The sequence below is a fragment of the Equus przewalskii genome, chromosome 13 (genome assembly GCF_037783145.1).
Source record: "Equus przewalskii isolate Varuska chromosome 13, EquPr2, whole genome shotgun sequence".
NCBI classification, from domain to species: domain Eukaryota; kingdom Metazoa; phylum Chordata; class Mammalia; order Perissodactyla; family Equidae; genus Equus; species Equus przewalskii.
In genome coordinates, this window is record NC_091843.1 from 34157926 (window position 1) to 34165862 (window position 7937).

A 7937-nucleotide genomic window follows, 5' to 3' on the forward strand; every position below is an offset into this window, starting at 1 on the left:
TCTCTCCTGATAGCAGGACACTTAAAAACAAAACAAAACAAAACAACAAAAGCGCTTGCACAACACACACACACAAAGTTTTAAGTTCTATTCTAAATGCTTTAGAGCCAGGCTTCTTAACTGGGAGTGAGGGGGAGGGGAGGGTGGTCCACAGACGGGTTATGGAGAATCCTATGAATACCCTGAAATTGTATGCAAAAATATTACACGAAACTATAATTTTTAAATCAGATTCTCAGATGTGTAACTCCCAAACAAGCTAAGAATGAAATTCAGAATCAATTTACATTTATTGAGCACCTACTATGTACTGTATTTAGGTCCTTTCACATTACCTTATTTAATCTTAACAATTTTACCAGGCACAGTACAGGGTGATAGCATAAACTTTTTGTTTCTTCCTGTTTAAACATTTATAAATGGGATGAGAGACAAATTTATAAAGTTTCTGGAGATTACTGTTCTCCATCTTGTCTGCACATTAGAATCACCCAAGAAGCTGCTTTTTTAAATCTCAATACCCAGGCCATTCCCCATAGCAATTAAATCAGGCATCAGTAGCTATCCAAGCTCTCCATGTGATTCTAAAGTACAGCCAGGGGGCTGGCCCCAGGGCCGAGTGGTTAAGTTTGCCTGCCCCACTTCAGCGCCAGTTGGGATCCCAGGCACAGACCTACAAACCTCTTATCAAGCCATGCGTTGGCAGCATCCCACATAGAAGAACAAGAATGACTTACAACTAGGATATACAACTATGTACTGGAGACCTGGGGAGCAGATAAAATAAAAAAGAGGAAGACTGGCAACAGATGTTAGCTCAGGGCCAATATTCCTCACCAAAAACTTAAAAAAAATTTTCAAAAAAAATGCAGCCAGGATTGACAAGCTCTACTTCAAGCAGTGTTTCCAGTCAACAGCTCCTCATGACCTACCCCACGAGACCCCAGCTTCTGAAGCTTCCACTGAGGCCCAACCCCTTAATTCATGCTGCTGACCCATATTTCCTTCCGACGCTTTCCAGTCTTCAAGACCTACAGCCAAAGCCCCTATTCCATGTAGAAATTTCCAATTAGGCCCACGTTTTTCTCTAAAAATCCAGCAAACCTTTTTACTGTAACTTTCTTAGGACATTGTCACACCCCACCTTGCATTACAGTAGTTTATGAACTTGTACTTCTCCTTCCAGACCATTAGTTCCTTAAGGGCGAGGATCAAGTCTTTTGCATCTGTGTACTGTTCTCAGCATCTAGCACTGCCTTGCATTAAACGCTGGAAAAAATCAGAACTGAATTGGGGTGAGATGCAGTGTGCTGAAATTGGGGACCAGAATTACAAGGTTCAGTGACTGCTCTGCGACAACCCACTAGAAGCAGGAGGTGGGGTCGGTCGTCACAATAACAGCAAGAACAGTGCCGGGTGTCAGGCATCGTGCTAAGCCCCTTCAACGCCTTAACTCCCGTTAGGTTCCCACAACCCCAAGGAAGCAAGTCGTATTACTATTTCCATTACACAGATGAGAACAAAATGACCATTTAAATCCCTTTCTGGCCCAAGGTCACACCGCTAATATTTAACTAAATCTAGATTCAGACCACCCTGTTTCTTCATCTGTAACGCAGGCGCTAGAATAAACCCGGCGCCAGCAGACGAGCGGCGTTAAGTTTAATATCAGTTCTGGCAAACCGGAGACCGCTCCCCGCGGGAGGGAAGCCCCTCCTCCGCCGGCTTCCCTTGGGCCTGGGAAAATCCTACTCCTTCGCCAGCCACCCCGCGCGGACTTCAGCCCCGGGCCCCGCCGCCGCTCCGGCATCGGTGCTGCCGCCGGAGTCTCCACCGCTCGCCACCCCGCGGGCCGCGTCGCTGTCGGTGCGACTCACCTGAAGCCGAGGGGCAGGACCAGGCCTCGCCGCCGCCCAGGCGTCGGGTCAGAGGGCGCTGTGCGGCCGTGTGAACCCGCCCCGGGCGTCCCGAAGGAGCAGGGCCCCTGGACCTCCTCCTTCCTCCTCTGAGCGCCCCGGGGGGTCTTAGCCGGGCCGGGCTGGGGGCGCCCCGTCCCGAGTTTGGGGAGCTGAGGCCCACTGAGCAGTCCCGGCCCGGCCGCCTTCTCCGCCTCGAGCGCCGCCCCACAGTCCCTTCCGGCCGCCCCGCCGCGCCGGCCCGAAAGTTCCGCCCTCCGCCCTCCGCCCTCCGCCCTCCGCCCTCCGCCCGTACCCCAGGTTCCCTCACCGCAACTCCGGCCCGGCCCGCAGACACCCGGCTCCACCTGCGCGCCGCCTCTTCCGCCTGCGGAGCTGTCAGCTGAGCGGAGCGGATCCGGCTGGGGCTGCCCCGGCGTGGGGAGGGCTCTGCGCAGCCGCCGTGACCGCCCCGGCCCCTGCACCGCCCCCCGCGGGCCGAGGTGGCGCCGGGGCACCACCCACCCCCTCCCCGTCACTCCCCCTATCATTACCCAGCCCCCCCCCCCCCCCCCAGCCCTGCAAACTTAAGTGTGCCTCTGGAGAGGCAAGGTTCTGGCTCCCCGCCCCCAGGGCTCTCCTTGCAGTCGTTCTGGGACAGGGCTCCGGAATGAGAACTTTGACCAATCCCTGGAGGTGATCGTGAGGCAGCCGTCTACCTGAGGCGGACACTCCCCTGACCGTGCAGACCTGCTCCTCCAGGTAGACTAAGCGAGCCTCCTCTCCCCACACCGTGCCAACTGCCTTCTGAGAAATGCTGCCCGTCTTTCTGACACCTCCGCTATGAAAGCATTCGCTCCTCGTCCATACTGTTAACAGTCGTAACTACCGCGTTCATTGAGCAGTTAGGATGCTTCAAACACCTTGCTAAGTGTGCTATGTACATTTCCTCTAATCTTCACTATAACCTTATGATTTTGGTACTGTTATCTCCTCTTTACAAATGAGGAAATTGAAATTGAGAGAGGTTCAAGAACTTACTGAAGGGCAGATAATTATTGAGAGACGGAGCAGGAATTAAAATGACATGCCCCCTACCTCACACCATATACATAAATTAACTCCAGATGCATCAAAGACCTAAATGTAAGAGCTAAAACTAGAAAACTCTTAGAAGAAAATGTAGGAGTAAATCTTTGTGAACTTGGATTAGGCAATAGTTTCCTAGATATGACACCAAAAGCACAAGCAACAACAACAACAAAATAGATAAATTAGATCCAAATTAATTCCGAATTGAAAGCTTTTGTTCTTCAAAGGACACTATCAAGAAAGTGAAAAGACAATCCACAGAATAGGAGAAAATATTTGCAAATCATGTCTCTGATCTTTATCCAAATATCTTATCTAATATCCAAAATATACAAAGGACTCCTGCAACTCAACAATGAAAGGACAAATAACCCAATTTAAAAATGGGCAAAGGGGGGCCAGCCGGGTGGTGTAGCAGTTAAATTCAAGTACTCTGCTTCCACAGCCTGGGCTTCACCAGGTTGTGATCCCAGGAATGCACTTGTACACCGCTCATCAAGTCATGCTCTGGCAGCATCCTACATACAAAATAGAGGAAGATTGGCACAGATGTTAGCTCAGGGGCAATCTTCCTCACCAAAAAAAAAAAAAAAAAAAAGGCAAAGGATTTGAATAGACATTTCTCCAAAGAAGATAAACAAGGTGAGTAAGCACATGAAAAGATGCTCAACATCATTAATCATCAGCAAAATGCATACCAAATCCACAATGAGAAACCACTTCCTACTCACTAGGATGGCCATAAAAAAAGACAGATAATAACAAGTGTTGATAGGATGTGGAGAAATTGGAACCCTCATTTACTGCTGGGAATATGAAATGGTGTAGCCACTTTGGAAGACAGTTTGACAGTTCCTCAAAAAGTTCTACTCCTAGCTGTATACCCAAAGGAATCAAAAACATATGTTTGCACAAAAACTTATACACAAACATACAAGCACATTTGTATATATTTATTTATATATAGTGTACCTAAATGTACACCAAAGCAGCAGTATTCACAATAGCCAAAAAGTGGAAACAACTGAAGTGTTCATCAATGGATAAATCGATAAACGAAATGTGGAATGCTCATACAGTAGAATATTATTCAGCTGTAAAAAGGAATGAAGTACATGCTACAACGTGGATGAAGCTTGAAAACATTATGCTAACTGAAAGAAGTCAGACACAAAAGGCCACATATTGCATAATTCCATTTGTATGAAATGTCCAGAACACGCAAATCCATAGGAACAGAAAGTAGACAGCCAGAGGCTGAGGCAGGACGGCACAGGAAGTAACTGCTGATGGGTATGGGGTTTCTTTTAAGGGATGAAAATATTGTGGAATTAGATAGTGGTGATGGTTGTACAATTTTGTGAATATACTAGAAACCACTGCATTGTACGCTTTCAAAGGGTGAATCTTATCATATGTGAATTATATCTCAATACTTAAAAATTTAGGTACGGAGCACTATTCTCAGCCCTTAAGTGGGATGCCGAAATGTTGTTTCCTACTTCTGGGAACCTTCAAACTAATGTGCCCCTAATGATCTAATAAGCTCCTGTGTCTTTCTTATCAAATACTTCTCTCCCGAGAAAAGCAACTTGCAGAGCTAGGCCTCTAACCCAAGCCTACAGGATCCTGAAGGTCTTCAGCAACACTGCCTCCCAGGCAGGACTGGCTTCATGGACCTGCCATCTGTGCGGTCACACAGGACCCCGTGCTGAGGAGGGCCTCAGGCTTAGAAGGGCCCTGCTCTTGGTTTAATGCTCTGCTATGGCCATCTTGAAATTCTCAATAATTTTCAAACAAGAGGCTCTGCATTTTCATTTTGCCCTGGGTTCTGCAAATTATGCAGCTGGTCCTGCACCCAGGAGAAAAGGAAACCAAGTGGGTAAATCGGGGCACCAGAGGGGCTTACCTGGCTGCCGCAGAAGGAAAAGCTTGAAATGCAAATAATCACTCCGAATTTCCTGTACTGTCACAGAACAGAAACCTGACTACCCCTGTAATAGATACCCAAACCGGAAACATACTCCTTAGAAATGCAAAGGAAGGAAGAAGAATCTCTGAAGCCATTCACTAATATCGTTATTCATGTTCAGCCAAAGGAATAAAACCAAGAGCAAAACGCATGGCAGCCCTACCTCCGAGAGCTCAGAGGCGAGACGGTGAATCCTGCCAGACACCTCCCGACGCAAACAGTGAAGAGCCTAAGAGCCAGCTCGGGAAATTCTCACAGAGTTGGAGCAGGAGGTGAATTGTGACATCATGTTGTGACCTCATATCAGAGGCCACAGGATGGAGGGCATAAGTGAGAATTTCAAAGCAGTGTTAATAGTTTGGATGAATGTTTAAAATGGACTCAATGTGTAGAGACCAGTTTTGAAGTCAGTATTGGATAAAGAGAGTTTTCTAATAAATGTCGTTTTTAGACTACGTAAAAATAAGACCTAAGTATCTTTAGTTTCATGTGCCTGAAGTCTTTTTTTTTTAAGATTTTATTTTTCCTTTTTCTCCCCAAAGCCCCCCGGTACATAGTTGTATATTTCAGTTGTGGGTCCTTCTAGTTGTGGCATGTGGGATGCCACCTCAGCGTGGCTTGATGAGCGGTGCCATGTCCACGCCCAGGAGTGCGTGAACTTAACCACTCGGCCATGGGGCCGGCCCCTGAAGTCTTTTAAATTGAGCTTTCCCCATGTGCCCAGCCTTCCTCTGTGTTAAGCACTTTACACGCATTATCACATTTAAATACCCAGGACCCCATGACTGAGATAATTTTGTCTCCCCATTTTACAGATGAGGAAATTGGGGCACTAAGGGGTGAAGTGATTTGACCAGTGTCATACAGTGGTGACATACAGGATTAGGAGCAATTCCTCATCGTTTGACCCTCTCCTATAGCCTGTAAGAGAATTAGGGTTTGTTGTAACAGAACTACAGAGAGAATAAAATAATTCTGGCCTTAAGAATTAACTTTCCATAGGGAAATCCCTAGGGAAGTTAGGAATAGAGTTTATGACATAATGATACGTGAGAATGAGAATACAGACAGAGAGAGAGACCAAATTCCATCGCCTGTCCCCAGGGACACTAGATGATGGAGTCTAGGGCCAGGAGAGGATGGCATGTGTGACCTAGACCAGAGGTCAGGACCCAGGCCATTGGGTAGAGAAGCAGGAGTGAGTCACAAAATATGCCTGGTTCCTGTGGGGTCTAGCAAGCCTTCCATCAGTGCCTATACTTGTTCCCATCCATTGTCCAGAAAGTTTGCTGAGTTCATCCAACCTGCCCAGTTATGGCAGCCTCCTTTGCAAAGGCCACCACTCACAAGGACCCCAGAAACAAGCCTTGACTCACAGATGGGCAGCAGTGTAGAGGCGAAAGCCCTGCCCCAACTCTGGGATAAGACTGGCTGGTGGTGAGCCCTACCCTGGTACTACAGAAGTATCACTCAATTCCTGCTGGTGTCTTGTCATTGTGTATTTGCTCACCATGTAGATCTTAAAAGGTTTATACTATTATCACACGGGAATGCGAAAAATTGGTTTTTCTTTAAAATGGGGGCTTCAGTCTAAAAAAAAAAATTGGGAGCTACTACACTAAAAGCACAATTATAAAGAACTAACACTTAGAGGGCTACCCACATCCCAGGCCCTGCTCTACATGCTGTGTGTTGACTAAGCTAAACCTTACAGCAACCTTATAATATAGTTACTCCCAGCAGCAGCATCCCTATTTTAAAGCTCAGGAAACTGATCACAGAGAAGTTGAGTGACTTGCCACTGTCACACAGATGGTAAATTTCAGAGCTAAACTCTAAACCCAGGCAATTGGAGTCCTGCGCCCACAACATTAACTCCAATGCTATGTTTAGATCAAGTTAACACTTTGCTCAGGGAGAATGGTCAGTTGAGTGTGTAAGGAGAAACAGCCAGATTACCCGTGTGACTAGCTTCCCTGGTCAGTGCAGCGCAAACAATATCTCAGGTCATGCCAGTGTTATATAAAAACAGGTTCCTAAAAAGGCTTGAGGTGGCTGAGAGTACAAAATGTTTTCTGTGCTTCTGATGCAAGGTAAAATTTGATTTACAATAATAGGCACAGAAGGATCGTGTTTATACTTGCATCCTGGCATTTTATTATTATTCCCCTGAATAACAGTGAAAAGAGTTCTGTAACCCCAAGGTAACATGGCTCTGTCAGAAGGAAAGGAGTGAGACTTAGCAGCAGCTGCCATCATAAATCAGTGTGTGGCTGTTTCTCTCGGAGCTCCAGGCTCAACTCCTGGCTGTCATAAACTTATAAAGGGAAGCCCCATGAGAATTCATGTAACGATGGGAAGACTCATTTTCCTTCCTGCAAGAACCTTTCTGAAGCAAGGCGAGAATTAGGCTGATTAGATTCTATGTGAAGAAAGGAAACCAAACCAATGGTTTAGAGGATGGGAAAATGTGGGTCAACTTCAGCTACTTCCCTTGCCAAAAAAAAATTGACCTTGTAAATAGAGAACATGCTGAATTCCACCAAATAAATGAATGACAAGATGACTGAATAAATTAATGAATGAGTGCGATCCAGGCTTCCTCCGGGGTGGTTCTTTCAGTGTGAGAACAGTTCGATCCCGGAGTCACCCAGAAATGATGAATACATAACAAGGCCAATCGACAGAGTCAGCTTCTGAATATTCATGCACAGATGATGCTCTCAGTCAATATGTTTGATTTTTGTGTTTACTGATAGATTTTCAAATTCACTGTGTAAACCAAAAACAAAAAAAGAAGAAAAGAAACTTGCATTGTGAGCATATATTACTTCTGAATAGGATTGCCAGATAAAAATACTTATACTAAAAAAATTTTCATTTGTTATCTGAAATTCAAATTTGACTGGGTGCCATGTATTTTTATTCACTAAATCTGGCAACCTATTTCTGGGCTAATAACCCTATGGAGAAGAGAC

At 46.0% G+C, this 7937-nt stretch overlaps 1 protein-coding gene across 7 annotated transcripts in view; it reads right to left on the minus strand.

Moving 5' to 3' along the window:
• RNF14 (ring finger protein 14) overlaps window positions 1-5253 on the minus strand; it is a 29347-nt gene extending 24094 nt beyond the window's left edge. Inside the window, exons 1-2 of one of the 7 annotated variants that reach the window (XM_070570538.1) lie at window positions 1753-1875; window positions 1145-1285 (exon numbers count right to left, since the gene is read on the minus strand). The gene's annotated coding sequence lies outside the window, so the exon portion shown is untranslated. Of the gene's footprint in view, window positions 1-1144; window positions 2419-5122 lie in introns of those variants that run through there. The other 6 variants (XM_070570537.1, XM_070570535.1, XM_070570540.1 and 3 more) reach the window with 6 other exon arrangements.
• Window positions 5254-7937: the final 2684 nt, after the last annotated feature.